This window comes from Gavialis gangeticus, unplaced genomic scaffold, assembly GCF_001723915.1.
Source record: "Gavialis gangeticus isolate Ggan-Ray unplaced genomic scaffold, GavGan_comp1, whole genome shotgun sequence".
NCBI lineage: Eukaryota > Metazoa > Chordata > Crocodylia > Gavialidae > Gavialis > Gavialis gangeticus.
The window spans coordinates 207,064,504-207,080,481 of NW_017729032.1; the positions used below are offsets into that span (position 1 = coordinate 207,064,504).

Genomic DNA, 15,978 nt, shown 5'->3' on the forward strand with positions numbered 1-15,978 from the left:
GCAGGCTCCCACCCTGGGGGTTTTTAAGAGGAGGTTGGATGACCACCTTATTGGGGTCATTTCACCCCAGTGCTCTTCCTGCCATGGCAGGTGGTCGGACTAGATGATCTGCTCAGGTCCCTTCTGACCCTAGAAACTATGAAACTATGAAACAACTAAGAGTAGCTGGCTCTTTTAAGACAGGGCAGAAGCGCAAACTAAAACAGCAAGCACTTGCTCAGTACAAGTCTTCAGGCTACTTGGCTGCCTCTCATAGTTTTGCTTTTTCTCCAAGTGACTAAAGCGAAGTCCAGCTGTGATGGACAGCCATGTAGCTCCCTACATGTCCAGAGTATTCGGAGGAGGCAGCCCTGGTTCCCAGCTCAGGCTCCAATCCTCCCCTTTCTACATGCAAATGCATGCAGTTAAACAAATGTACAGCACGGAAATTAGCTATATGTTTTTGAAGGCAGTGAATTGCATGATAGCTAATGTTATTTAATGAATCCTGGCTCTCCTGCAAAGGAGCTGTGGAATTTTGTATCAGTTTACAGAGTAACAAATACCATTGACAATATGTGCAGTGTTTCCAAAGAATATTAGTCATGTGGCATTAGAAAAGTTCAGTAGCTCCTCAACTGTTAGTACACAATACACATGTCCAGGACCTTTTTATGCCACGCCGGGGAGGTAGCCTGGCTATAAAATCAATGTAATTGGCCCAAGGAAAAATATCTCAGCATCAAAATGTTTGTCTGCTATCCCTGATATAAACACTACCTCCTTTGCCCACACAGGAAGATCTGGTCCCTAAAGTTTCTCCTCAGATAAATGTGGCAAATCATGGCTAATGCAATTTGTTTTAGTGATGTTTGCTGTTTATATGTGCAACAAAGCATATAAAATTGGAGGTTGCTTTAAATCTGTCATTGAACTGAATGAGTAGAGTATGCATAAATGGAAGTGTAACCCGGGCGGTACTCCAAAAGGTACGTGTGTGGGGGTGGGGGTGCGTCCTTCACAGTACCCACCTCCTCCTGTGTCCGAACGGGCTTCCTGTTGCTTAGAGTCAATCACCTGAGGTCTGTATGTGTCCGGTCTGCCTGCCATGACTTTGATCGTATTCTGGTTCAGTGATATTAATCTGAACGCGTCAGTCCAAAAGTGAGACTCCTGGACTCTCAGGGTCCCCCGTCAATGAGGGCTCCACCACCCCTACACCCTCGCCTGTACCACTGGCTAGGTTGCTGATCAGGGTAAGTGCCCCATCAGTAGGTCGTTCAATGTCCACAAAAGAAAATGTCCGGTCAACACAAACGTCACCGCCAGGGATTCTCTAGAGCAAGGGGCTGCTTTGCCCCTTTTGGCCCCTTGTTATTACCCTAACTGTTGTGTGTCTCGGCACTCTTCTCTACAGCCCTCTCTCTGGGCTCTTCAGCCCTCTCCAGGGCTTCCAAAAGCCTCTTAGTCCTCCAAAGGACCGGCCAGCCTCTTCATCTCCATTAAGTGCCCCTATACTACAGTATATACAGCTCCCGGCTCCTGCTGGGTCCGGCCGTGCCCTGCAGCGTTCAAACATCCAGGGCTTGGCTGGGGCCCATCGACCCGGCTCCCCAGCCCTGTTGGGGCTTACCCTTACCCCACCAGGTTCGGCAGTGTCTCCAGGCGTTACCCCTCCGCCTGTAGGTGCTTCCTTGGTTCCCGGCTGCCTCCTGGCTCACTTCCAGTTCCACCTCCCCCACTCCTGGCATCGGCGTCGCACTTATGTTGGCCCCCGCCGTCTGGGCCACGCCTCCTTCCTCGCACCTGCAAAAGGTGAGTTGTTGCCCCGCGTTCTGGGCTTGAGTGAGGGAGCTTAGCGTGATTGCACCGGGGTGGGAAGCCTCGGAGCCCGCACGCCTCTTCACTCCCTCACAGTACCCCCTCTCCAATGGAAGGGATCAAAGCAGGTGCACAAGCGCTGTGGGAGGTGTAGGGACTCTCCTCCCCATATAGAGCAGAGCCAGACCACCAATGGGGACTTAACCATATACCTTTTAATACTGGGAACATAACAGGCATAAATCAGAGGGTACAGTAGACACTACAATGCCCCAAGGGGGCAGGATTCAACAAAGGTTAGACACTTACAATCATTGACAAAAAACAGGGTTAACAAAATGTAAACCACAAACAGCAGAACAAACAATATGGGTTGGTGAAATATAAAAAGGCACAAAATGTCAAATGACAAGGAAATATAGGGCCTTGGTACCTGTAGGGGGAGAAAGGGAGGAAAACACAATGGCCCCTTTCCACTGCAAGAAGATTTGCTTCTTGTTAGCTCACTCACCCAAAGTCACCTCAGCTGAGACTTAAACCCACATCGTAGGCAGGAACACTGCCACACAGCCACTACTAGTGGCACTGCTCCACCCTGGTAGGGGTCTTGACCTTTCCGGAGCCCCAGCCTCACTTGAGTGCCTGGCCTCTCGCCAGGAGCTGGAAGCAGAGCTGGGAACCTCTCAGGTCGCTGCTCAGATCCTTGCTGGAGCTGGGGAGCCTCTCCTGCTGGCTGCAGACTCTCATAGGGGATCCTGGAGCCCAGCGGGGAGCCTCTCCTGCCGGCCGCACACCGTGCTGCTGAGGGTCCCACTGCTGCCTGCAGGTCCTGCTCTTTCAGGCTCTTCTGGGGCACTGCTCCTGCCTCGCTGGCTCAGCTCTTGCCAGCTCTGTGAAGCTCCTTCCTTCTTGTCCCTCACTGGTCTCTGACCTGAGTCAGCCCATCCTGCCCCTTTTATCCCCCTCCAGGTGACCCAAGGGGCCAATCGGGACACAGGGGGGGGTGAATCTCTGGGGCCTGATAGGTGTGGAAAGAGAATTCCAAGTCCTCCAATCATCTTTTGCCCTTTCAAAACCCCTGGGCCAGATCACTGCTAGCCAGCCCATCACAGAAGAAAGGACAGTTGTCTCTACCACTGCTGTAGAAGGTCTGAGAGCATGGTCCAAAGGAGTAGAGTAAGTTGGTTGTTAAGCAGGACAGCTTAGTGGGGACAACAGAATTGTAACCCCACAACATATGTGAATTATAAACTGCAGAAACACCACTGGATACAGTGATCATCCTGTTTACTCCCCTAGGGAGTCCACACCACGGCAACAGCACCAGCCCTGCAAACACTGCCCAAGCCTAGTTGGACAAAAGGTCAGTATGATAGTCAAATTTGGAAGTTCAACCCTTTCTTGTACTACGGTCTTGCAGTTTGAGCCTTGCCAAGTCACATAGCAACACTTCCCCACCTCATGGGGATACTGGGAGCATGAAGACATGAAAACTGCAATGTACTCTGATACCAGATACCTAACACAGAAAGATACAATCCATTTGTGGCCATATTTCCAGGTAACATGGAGTGCTAAAACCCCCAAGAAAACAGTGCTTCCCAGGGGCCTGTCACTGTTTTGAAATTATAATTAGCCACAGACAAATGAGATAGTCCAATTCTGACTGGTCTTGCCTCATGCAGCTCTGCTTCAGGAATGTTGAAGGAGGTGATCATTTCTGTCTTCCTGGCTTTACAGGATAAAAAAAGTGTATCTCCTGGACTGTTCTAGCTTTTCAAATTCTCAAGAGTATCCAAAATATGACTAAAATATCCAGTAGTGCAGGCTGCACATTAATCTGCCAGTCATATTTCAGCACATCTACAAAGTCTTTCACTTGCAGTGTCACTCCTAATATGATCTTCCTGATAGGTCATTTTTTTAATGAGTTATCAATTAATGTTTTTGTCTGTAATTCAACCACATTAATTATAAACCGCAGAAGCATTGCCAGATTTATGGACCATCCTGTTTACAAGTGAATTCATATACAAAGTTTCTTTGTAATGCAGACAAAACCACAGTCATACAAATTAAAGATGACTGTAGGTGGGTGGGGAAGAACCCTGTTAGATCACCCTTCTCTTTCTGCCTAGAAATGCCTCCTCCTCTAATATATTCTATATTTTTCAATTCTTTGTTTTATTTTGAACTATCAAAAGCAGGTTAATAATGACATGCCTTTCAAATGGAAAGATGTCAAAGCACTTAGTGGCCTACGGAAAAAGAATCAAGAATCAAAGAAGAAAATAAAGAAAGGACTAAAAGAGAGGAGTCCTAAATGGCTTGTTGAAGCGGAAGGAAGAGACCAAGAAAGATGAATGTGAATGAAAATGCATATTTAGGAGATACATTTACTTTTACAAAAAGAATACTTAACCAGTCTACAGAATGCAGGCACTGAGCTCCTCAAACTAACGTGCAAGAGCAGTGCTGATCCGAAGGGGATGACAAAAGCCAGAGTAAACAATGAGAAAGGATGCAAAAGGCTCTGATCATTTGATCATTTGGAAGTTAATAGATGATAAAGACAGCTTAATCCATGCAAATATAGAATAATGACAACTCTCAGTGCGTGCGTCATAAAAACTAGGAGGAATTAAAAAAAGGAGAAGTAGAAGCAACAACATTTGAATCTATGTGTGTCACTAATGGATGAGGCTGTTGAGAGAGAAATAATCAATTTTAGGGCACAGAAGACGTATGGCTGTTACACAAGCGCACAATAAAAGATGAGGAGGGAATGACAGCAGAATGGTAAATACATGACTGACAGTGGAGGTCCTCTTAGTAATTCATCCCTAAAATTATTTTTCTGTTTGAAATGTTAATTTGAGCCTCATGATCACAAGGCTTTCAAGTCCTGCTTTAAAGATGTTGCTGTGCCAAAAAGTTCGCATACAGTCACTTTGGATGCAACATCTGAAGTCAAAGATGGAAAGATGGGGCTCATACTTGTGTTACAGAGGGCTCTCCCTATAATAGCCCGCAGGTTTTCCTAGTCCAGCTAGTCTAGTAATTGACCCCTTATTTTGTTAAGGAGTGACTAACAGATGCAGTCTGTGGATATATGTTAAAAAGAAGCTAGTAAAGCACTAGCAGTTTAATGGTGAGGGTGTTTAATAGGGCTGTGTGAAATTTCGCTGGCAATTTTGCTTCGACGCAGTTTTGACAAGTTTCAAGCTTGAAACAGCAAAATCAAAACAAAACAGAGAGCTTCAAAACAGCCTCGAAACAAAACAACGCAAGTTGAAACGATTTGAAATTTTCAAAATGTTTTGAGTTTCAAAGCTCAAGCTGGGGTTGCCTGCAGGGAAACAGAAACTGAAGTAAGGAGAGGGAGGGGGAAGAGGGAGAAAGGGGGCGGGGGGAAAGGAGTGCTGTCATTATTGACTGTGTAGCTGGCCAGTGACTGTCACCCTTTCCTGAGGTTCCCTTCCAACCTCAGTGCTCTGGGGGAGGGATGGAAATACTGCATAGAAGGCAGCATTGTTTGAACTGCTCTGCTTTCTGTCAGTTGAGTGAGGGTCCACCTTAACACACACACGGTGTCACCCACCCGTGTCACAAATGTTGCCCGTCAGCAGCTAGAGGTGCAGGGCCCCAGAACCCAGATTCCCCCTGCACCCATCTCCTTGACACCTGGCAGGCTTCGTGGCCGCAACAGGGCCTAGAAGGCCTGCAGTTTTCGTCCCCGTGTCCCAAGACGGACACAGTCTCACCAGCACTCATGTCATGAGTTTTGCCTGTCAGCAGCTAGAGGTGCACAGCCCCAGAACCCCCCTGCACCGATCTCCTTGACAGCTGGCAGGCTTTGTGGCCTCAGCAGGGGCCACCATCCCTGCAGCTGTCACCCCGCTGCACTTGAACACACACAGTGTCACCCATGTCACAAGTTTTGGTTGTCAGCAGCTTGAGGTGCAGTTCCCCCAAAACCTCTCCACCTATCTCCTTGAAACTTGGCAGGCTTTGTGGCCTCAGCAGGGGCTAGCACGCTTGCAGTTTTGACCCTGCTGTGGCTTAACACATACACGTGACATGAGTTTTTTGCTTTCAAGACTTTGAGGTGCAGTTTCCCTGAAACCCCTGCACCTATCTCCTTGAAACTTTGTAGGCCTCATGCCTTCAGAAAGGGCTACTATTTCTACAAGTTTCATCCAAATCAGGCCAGAAATTACAAAGTTATAGGCTGTTTTGAGCTTCCCCATTATAGCCTATGGGTGAAACAGCGAAACTGTTTTGACGAAATGAAACGGAACGGTGGTTTTGAATCGAAACAACATTTGAAACGAAATGCTGTTCCATTGAAACTTTGAAACGCAAGTCAAAACAGAACGGTGCAGTTTTGCACAGCCCTAGTGTTTAACCACTGAAACAATTTACTAAGGGATTGTGGTGGATTTTTCATCACTAGAAATATCAGGATTGGATTCGCAAAGCAAAAAGATACACGCTCTAGTTCAAACAGCAACTAATTGACAGCAGCCCTATGGCCTGTGTAATGAAGGAGGTCACACTAGATGATCACAGGGGTCTCTCATGGCCTATTTTAACTGAAAGTCTATGAAAGATCTGCAGGTTGGGTGAAATCCAGGCAGCTAATGGTAAAATGGGACTTGCTGGGGAGTCAAAGACTCATATCCACATCATGGTGCCTTGTCACCAGTCCAGAAGGCAAAGTGTAATGCCCTTCAAAAATAGAGAATTTAGAAAGTGTTTATGGGGAGGGGAGGAGAAAGGCACCAGAAGGTAGGAACATATGACTAGAAGGGGCATCCTCTATCATTGAGTCGTCCCCTCTACTATAGGCTGCCATGTCATATAATCCTACCCTAAATTTTATCATACTCCATCTTAAAAACAGATTTTTTTTTTGCTCCCATTATTCCACTTGGAAGCTGTCCCAAAATCTCACTCATCTGATCTTCTAATTTCTAGCCTAAACTTACTTGTTGCAGCTTACTCCCATTTGTACTTAACTCAAATTAGTTCTTCAGCAAACAGTTCCCCTTGCCTTCCTATGCATTTACTCCTGTGATAAATTCACAGGCAGCAATCATATCCCTTCTCAGTTTTCATTTTGCTAGACTAACCAAGGCAACCTCTTTTAGTCCACTCACCTAAAACAGGCTCTCTCTTTTCCCAGTTGTCTCTGAAACCCTTCTCTCTACCTATTCCAGTTTGAATTCATTTTTTGTGCATGGTCAGAATTGTACACTGTATTCCAGACAAGGTCTTAGCAGTCTCTTGCCCACGACATTAATATTTCTGTTTCTCTACTGGAAATACCTTGCCTAGGATCACATTTGCCCTTTTCATAACTGTATCACAAGAGTACTCCATAGCCATCTTGTCAGCTAATATACCCAAATCTTTCCCTCTGTTGTTTCCAACAGTTCATCTCTAGTGGTATAGCAGAAAATCTTGCTATTTTCTATGTGAATGGCCTTGTATTTTTTTACTATTATATTCCATCCCTTCCTATTTTTCCAATTCTCAAGGTCATCCAGTTCCTTCTATATGATATCCTAGTTGTCTTCTGCATAGACTGTCTCCCAGCTTTGTGTCATCAGCAAATTTCATTAAGACACTCCTAATTTTTATAGAAAGATCATTAAAAAGATTGGTCTCAAGACGTATACTTAAAAGACAGCATCCGTAATCTTCCCTAGTCCAATAGTCCTTTTCAGCACAACCAACTGCTGTCTCCCTTTTATTTAGTTCCTTTATAACCTTAGATTCTTGTACTAATTCTCATATTCTCCATCTTAACTAATAGTTTACTGTGTGGCAGATTTTTTCTTGAAGTTGAGCTAGATCAGATCTACTGCATTTCTCATGTCTAGTAATTCAGTTGTTTTTTCAATGAATGATGATCAGGTTAGTCTGGCAGAACCCATGTTTGGTAAACCCATGTTGTATTTTATCCCATTTCCCGCTCATTTTTATAGCTTAAATTACTTTTTCTTCTTGTTGTGTACTAACTGAAGTCGGTTTAATGGGTCTGTAGTTGAACAGATCACTTCTTTGGCTTTTCTATTATATAAGTACCATGTATGCCTATATTTGCCTGAAGGAAGGAGCCTTGAAAAAATGAATTGTTTTAAATACTTAAAAGACAATATCAAAGAAGATTGTAGAACAGGCAAAGAACTAAAGACCAGATTTGCAATAGCAACAGCAGCACTGGAAAAACTGTCCATGATCTTCAAGGGCAGTAATATTTCCACCAAAATAAAGAACCAACTTCTTAGTTTAATGGTAATGACAACAGCCCTACTTGAATATCAAAACTGGAACCTGAGTACTGGGAACCTGGATCAATTGTATCTGGGTAGTTCACAAACCCCTTAATTTGCAGCATATGGCCAAATCAAGAACAAGCCATTCAGCTGTTTGCTGTGGCTTTTACTTCAGAGGGCATCACTTTTCCAATCAGCTGGAATTCAGTGGTCCTGAACAGCTGATCAGAAAAGCAATGCCCTTTGAAATAAAAAGTGTACTAAACAGCTGGAGTACCTTGGCATCACTGCAGAGCTGTTTGCTGTGGCTATATATGGCCCCAGCTATTCTACAAATGCTGATCTTTCCTGTAGTCGCTGGGTTTTTTTGTACAAGTATTCAAAAGGGGTTGGTGTGGCCAGGATATTGAATACAGTTCATAGGGCAGAACAATCAGTTAAAGACAAATTCTTGGCTGTTTGAAAATGTGAAAGCCTCCTTGAAATTGTTAAGAACCCCACATTGAGTTGGTTTGAGCTTATTATGAGCCTTCCTAATTTGGCCAACACCATACTGCAAGGAAAAGTGAATGGAAGGAGAAAGGGAGGCCAACCAAGGAAAATGTGGATAAATATCATTACTGAATGAACAGGGAAAATCATAATAGGCCTTTGTGACTTGGTCAAAGAATGTCAACAATGGAGAGAACAAAATGGCATGGTGTCATCCCATGACCACAACCGTGGACTCTGTGTGTGCCGTTCTCTAGCTATAGTATACCCTCTCTGATTTGAAGGACTCATTAAAAACCCTGGCTGCCAGCTGTGTTGTCATGTGCCAGTTTTTCACTATTCTGGGACAGAGATCACTTGGTCCCTTTGATTTGCATATGTTAAGCTCTTTGAGTTTTGCTACCATCTCAAATGTGGTAATATCTATTTCTCTTTCTAGTTTTTGCTCCTGCATCATCTTTGTCATCTTCACTGAAGACCGAGGCACTGTTTTCAGAGATCAGAAAAGCAGTATATTTAGCCCCATGCTAATTCGTCTGTAACAGTGGCCAACACAAGAATCTTTAAAGGAAGGCGATGATATCCACTGTAGTGAACAATTTTGAAATACCTGTCTATAAGAGATGTTTTTTTCCTAATCCCATTAGTTTGGGGCAAGACAGCTTCTAACCTATGATGGTTCTTTTCCTTTCACCTCCTGACTATTTCATTTTCTTAACAGTTTCCAGCACGGGACTTAGAAGATTTTTAATATCTCACTAAATTGTCTCCCCTTTATGCACTATTTTCCTGACAAACTCAAAGAATGTTAATATAATAGACAGGCTCTGGTTTCCTTTATCAAAGCTGTGGTAACTTGTCCATAATGCATCATATTCATCTGGCTCAGTAATGCTCAACTTCTGGCCCATGGACCAAATCCACCCAGGTGGTGTCACCTGGCCTAAGGGGTTTCCCACAGGCTCAGAAATTTAGTGTTGGGGGAATAGTGACAGCATGAATTGCTGCTGCTTCCAGAACCACGGCAGTTAACCCTGCTACCACACCCCTGCCACTAAATATCTGGATTCTGGCCCCATGCACCAGAAAACACCACCTTGCATGGCTTACAGAGCTGCGGCAATTAATGCTGCCACAGCCCCCTTGCTGCCAGATTTCTTGTGGGGATCTCTGTGGGCCTGACAACACAGTCCAGCATGCCAGTGTGTGGGGTCACTCTGCAGTCCAATCCAGTATTTGGGTTGGAGCCAGTATGGGGGGCTGAGCCGTGGCCAGATCAGATCAGATCAGGTACACTGGGTGGGGCTAAATTCAATGCAAATTCAACTTGAAGGAGTTTAGTTTGCTGCACCCCAAGTCATTTAAGGCGCCGAATTTCCTACAGCAGCTGAAATTAGTGCACAATACGCCACCAAGGTGTGCAAACACCAACACCATTAAAGCAGTGCAAAAGCATTTAGCCTGCTTTAAAGTGTCGTGCACACATGCCTCTCGTTTCGTCTATACACGGCCTGGTTTCTAATTCTGTTTTTAATTACCATCTTTCCCCGTTTCTGATACTCACACAGTATTAAGTGCTTTGTGTTACTGCCAGGAGGCCATCAACATATTTAATTAAAGACAGGTGTAACATTTGCTTTCCTCCTTATATCCTGGTATGGGTAAGATATTTTAATGTAAGATTCTACATTGCTGTTAGCAGTTCAGCCACTTCATTCTTAAATTGCTTTGAAATTCTTGGATGTGTATCATCTCATCCTAGCTCTTGGAATCTAACTCCTGTTGAAAGCTCTCGTACATATCTGGACCCTAAAGTCTTGGTAATTCAGTTGATCTGTTCCTTCCAGCACGGCCATTTTGACAGGTCAATTTCTAATATTTTCTCATTTTAATTACCTGAAAATTCTAGGCTTGGAGCAAATCTCTCGCTAGCTCTTTAAATGATTTCTTTGCTTCAATAAAGTGTCTCTCAAATGTCCTTTGGCTGTTTAACTGTTCCCCTAACTCCTCAGCAATCCTGGGGACCCAGCAATTCTCTTGCAAGCATCATGCCTATATTGTGCCTATTTTTTTTTTCTTATGTGTTGGTCTGTCTTTGGCTCTTTATTCTTCCTGTTCCTTCTTAGCCTTTCTAACGTTCATGTTATACTTTCAGCTGATTTAATTTACACTTCTCTAAGTTGGCCCCACTTAACTGGATTTTTGTTTTTTAAAGAAAGGTTTGTTGGGCTCCAATAAACTTTTAAACCCTGCCAGGGTTCGAGAAAGTGTTACTCAGGTTAGACTAGCTCATCTGAGCTAAGATCATACAATTTAGCCAAAGCAAGGCATAGCTCAGATATGCCCACAATGCACTGTACGTACAGACATACACACACCATTTTCTCATCAAAACCTAGCAACATGGAAAAAATCAGTGGGCTCCAGGGTCTGTTATGGCATGTGTACATCATGGCACCAGATTTCTCTGTCTGGCTGCTGAGGAAATAAACCCTGCCCACCCACTCCCACTCTGTGCACATCAGCTTTGGGACTGAGGCAGCAAGGATGTCCCATAGGTAGGGACCTACCGAATTCACGGCGAAGTAGAGTGTACAGCTGCTTCTTTAATCTTGCACGTTCCCCCATGTGCACCTCACTCCTTGCCCCCACCCCTCGCTGCTTATTAGTAGAGGACCCCAGTGCTCCCTCCTGATCAGCAGGGGAGCTAAAACTGTGGCTTTATACATGGTGCTGTTTTTGCCTCCCTGCTAGTCAGCAGCAAACAGGAGGACCATCCAGGGCCCAGCAGTGGGAGGCAAAAACAGCACCATATTTAAAATCACAGTTTTCACTTCCCTGCTGATTAGGAGTAAGCTGCAAGCAGGGGCCCTTCACCAATCAGTGAGGGGGAGGGTGCAGGGGAACCTGCAAGATTAAAGGAACCACAGTGCACCCCACTTTCACCATGAATTCAGTAGTCCCTACCCATAGGCACCCCATGCCACTGCTTCTGAGCACACTGGAAACCCAGGTCATGAGTGCTCTCCAATATGCTCTCTCTTGCTCTCTCATTGCTGAGGTTGATGCAGACAGACTAGGAGCAGGTGTTCTTGGTTCATTTCCTTGGAGACAGGACTGAGCACTCTGCCACTGCAGTAGATGTTCCCTTAGAGAGACAGGAATAGCATTTGGTTTAACATTCGTCTGTGCTCCCTACCACTCTGAATCTCCATTAACGGGAGAGACAAAGGAGAAACAAAAGAAAGATTTGAAGGTACAAATCCCAAAATCATTCATACTAGCCTGGATAAATCTGAGACATTGTGTCATCCATTCCTTTATGCTACTATCATATTTCTTCTACATGAATCTTAGTTGGATCAAAAATATTTTACATAACAAACATGGTCAGAGAAGCTAAAACTCACATTACTGAACTGAATATACCTCTCCCTGATGGTACCTTAGTGGTTTCAGCTACATAAAGCAGCACTGTCAGGTGTCTTTATGGACACTTGCTACATCCATCAGAAATGGATATTTACATGCAGCTGTAATTCCATTTTGCATTATGGCACTGCTTGGGACAGTCTGAGATAAAAAAAAAGAATTCACATTCCCTAAATTCTGTCCTCTTGCCTGTCTCTAGAAGCTGTCACTAACAATATGTTAAATTGAAAGGTACTGCAAGCTATTATAAACAGGAAAGTGCTTCAGGAATTCAAGCAGCCTGCCTTTCTTATCAATGACAACTGCAGGTGCTTTTGAAATGGGGAATCACATTTGTTGTATCAGCGTACTATTGTAAATACACGATCAGGATAGAAGAAATAATGAAAATCTTAGATTATTTCAGCTGACTAGTCTTGGGCAGATAAATAATACTATACAAAGAACACTATTAAGTTTCTGCTCTGTTTGATTCAAACTCTAAATGCTATCATCTTGCAAAATAAGTGGGTGAGTTTGTGTTGCTGAAATGGGCTCCCGTGTATAATGTGAGCTTGCTTGGCTTTTATTATGGTGGTAAAGTGGAGATAGCATTATCTTGTCACATTCCAAGTTTCTTTTACTGTCAGCAAGGAGTGATCAAACTTCCTCATCACAAAGGATAAGGAGGGGAAGGGGGGCAGGGGAGGCACGGAAGAAGTTCAATTCACCATTACTGAATCCTACTGCAAGGCCTCACTGATGGACTATCTATGCATTTGTTTCTTTCCCTTCTGTAACAGACCAGTGTGGAATGCTGGTGGTTTAATTTTTCCACATTTAGCCAACTTCCTATATTCCATCATTCTTACAAAAGGCCAGGCGATCTGGAGGAATGAACACACAATGGAAAGTAGGAGGGCTTGAATCCGACTTCTGGTCCTGCAACTGATTTGCTTTGCAGCTTTGATGAAGTCACTTCCTTCTTTTCCTTCCTTACATATCTGTAAAATGGGGATAATAATATGTGATCACCCCACTGTGAGGATGGGCTAATTAGTTAATGTCTGTACAGTGCTTTGAACATGTAAAGCTAAGCATTATTTTGGTCTCCCAAATCTATAATACTGCTTAATTGCTGTCCAGAAATTATGGTACCTTCTTCTGTTTCCAGCTCTGGTTACAGCCACCATTCTGTTAATCTTGCTGTCTCCTTTTTGGATAAATGTAAAACAAACTCACTGAAGCAAGTTTTTCTTAGGGGTTTTTTTTTAAAAGCTAGTTTCTCATATTCCTCTTCAGCTGTATTCTGCTAAGTTTGTGGAAGGAATTAATTTTTTCTCATTATTTTGCTGGTGTAGCTGAAATAACTCATTCTTCATAGATCTCATAGACATTAGGGCTGGAAGGGACCTCGTAAGATCATAGGGTCTAGCCCCCTGCCCAAGGGGCAAGAAGCCAGCTAGGGTCAAAGGATACCAAAGGATTCTTGTTGGTTCAGTCCTAGTGGTGAAAATTGTCAGCAAGCTGGTACACTACGGAGTTTATTTTTCCCTTCAGAATGACCTGATTCACCATCATTTCAATGTGCACCCCATGCCATATCAATGGTAATATTTAAAGCAGCACCTTTTATCCATAGCTCAAACAGTGACAAACCAAAGGAGTCAGTACCATTATTCCTGTTTTATAGATGAGAAAACCACGAGGCAAACTGCCTTGCTCCAAGTCACCCAGTAACTAGGCATCAGGAGTAGAGCCCAAGTTTCCATAGTCTGTAGTTTAACCCAAGGGCCAAGACAGACTGTGCTGTTGCCTTCACTTTCCAAGGGGGTTCAGAGGTCACTATGCAAGTCTGAAGAGAGAACATTGCTTGTTTATTCAGAATGGGTTTTCAGATCTGAATCATGAGAAAAGCTTATCTGCTCCTCAGGTAATGAAGACTTTGTTTCATTAGAATAGTGATTCTCAACCTTTTAGAGTCAAGGCACCCCTACACAGACTCCAGACATCCCCAGATAGACTCAAGTTACCCTTTGGAAAGTGCTAGCTCTTGTTATGCTTTTTTTTACTAGAAAATAACAGCATTTTTTTCTGTTGCAAAGAACTCATAAAGATCACGGCTATGGATTTCTACTTGAAATCTCTGGGTTATCTAGTGAATCATGGTTGTAAACTTAACAGCACTAACATTGTTTGGCACCCTGCAGCACCCTGGAAAGGCATCCCAAGGTGCTGTGGCACCCTAGGTGCGAATCACTGCATTAGAGCTTTATCTGCTACTGATGACTGCTCCTTGCTCCTTCCATAAAAGAAAAGCTTTAAAAAAGTCTTTGCTAGTGCACCTATTTTATATGTTTTAGCACAGAAAGGAATTCTCACCATCTTCCCTAAAAAGCTCAAGAGGTGCAGTTTCCCACAAATGTCCTTTAAGCTAGCTTATACTGAACCATAATAACAAACAGATGAATTTATTCTCTGCCATGGTTAGGTCATATTAATGTTTGTTTTGGCCTGTGCATCTCCAGTAAATGAGAATGGCTACATGTCATTTCTTGAAGACAATAAACTGAGGCCTTTGACATTCTGGTTTCATGAAGGAAAGACTATTTCCTCTTGTAGAATAAATACAGATTGCCATTACACAAAACAAAGGTCAGCATATGTCTCTGCGTCAATAGAGAAAAATAATTTATATTTTTGCAGTATAAATTTGAACTGAGCTTGATTTATAAACAACCTTTATTTTTCTAATATGCAATGGTTTTTTTTCAGGTGAGGCTGCCTTAATGTAATGACAAACTATTTCAGCTTTTTTGAATGGATCCTAACTAGAAATGTCTATTCACTCATTTGTCCTTCCTACACCAGTGCTGGTACTGAGGGCAGAAAAGAACCTCTTTGCTCCCCTCTGTCATTCACTGCTGTTTCCACCCACTTGTGGCATTAAGGTTGACTACTCTGCCCTCCCCACTACAGGTTCTTGCCATGGGTGCCCTCCTTTCCTTGTATCAGTTGGTTTCCACTTGACAGCTTCTTGTGGGTGTGTGCGTGGTGGCATGCAGAGTGCATGCCTCAAATAGAAATGTACACTAAAGCAATTATGTCATAGCATGAAGATTTAGCTTAGAGTGGGTTGATTATTCAAAACTTACTTGTATATGGTTTGAATATGTTGATCTAAACCTTGCAAACCTTCTAAATCAGAAGCTGAAAGGTGTGTGCATAACTATTTTCACAGGGTCATGCAAAACTAAGAAAGAAGAAAGTAAGTCAATCATCCAATCTCACAGACACCATGGTTCAGAGTATCCGCTCTCTGGGAGAACTCAGGTGCCAGCAAACTCCATGCATTTCAGTTTGGGCTCATCTACACTCTATATTTACGCTGCCATTAACATGTTAATCGTGATATAAGTGGCAAGAGTGCTACACATGCACCCAATTTAAGGCACCATAAAATGGCAAACCAGTCATAAAAATGTTCTACACATAATGGCATCTAAAACTGAACATGTGACATGCTTGGGGCTGCCCTAGGACCAGGGCTGACAATTGTCAAAACTGGGCTCCAAGGCAGCCCTGGCTTTCTGGCTGGACCTGGGGCTGCCCTGGGGGTTCCTGGCAGGGGAAGCTGAGGAGCTTCCCTGCTGACAAATGTAACCTCTGCACCCAAACTCCCCCATGTCAGGGATGAAGCTCCTGGGAAGGGAGCCAAAAGGCAGAGGTGTAACAAGCAGGATTTGCACCATGGGTAAACCCTACAGGGCAGTGGAAGAGCATAGGTGGAGCCTGGGGAGATGCTGTTGAGCACCAGAGGCAGTGATTCTGAAAGGGGTAAGGAAAGGCAGGGCCTTACCTACACCAAGAACACAAAAACAGTCCCCTATTGCTCCTGCTGCTACCACCACCACAGTGTGGTCTTCCCACCCTGGCTGTTGCAATAGTAGCAGGGCAGTGACCGTGCACCCAGCTACACCTGCTGCAAGAG

General features: G+C 43.9%; 1 long non-coding RNA gene across 2 annotated transcripts in view; it reads right to left on the reverse strand.

Annotated features, from left to right (window-relative positions):
* LOC109303384 overlaps positions 1 to 15,978 on the reverse strand; it is a 97,508-nt gene that overhangs the window by 3,494 nt on the left and 78,036 nt on the right. Inside the window, exon 4 of one of the 2 annotated variants that reach the window (XR_002099083.1) lies at positions 12,744 to 12,991. The exons of the other annotated variant lie outside the window; for it this stretch is intronic. This is a non-coding gene — a long non-coding RNA (uncharacterized LOC109303384). Of the gene's footprint in view, positions 1 to 12,743; positions 12,992 to 15,978 lie in introns of those variants that run through there. 2 annotated transcript variants of the gene reach the window in all.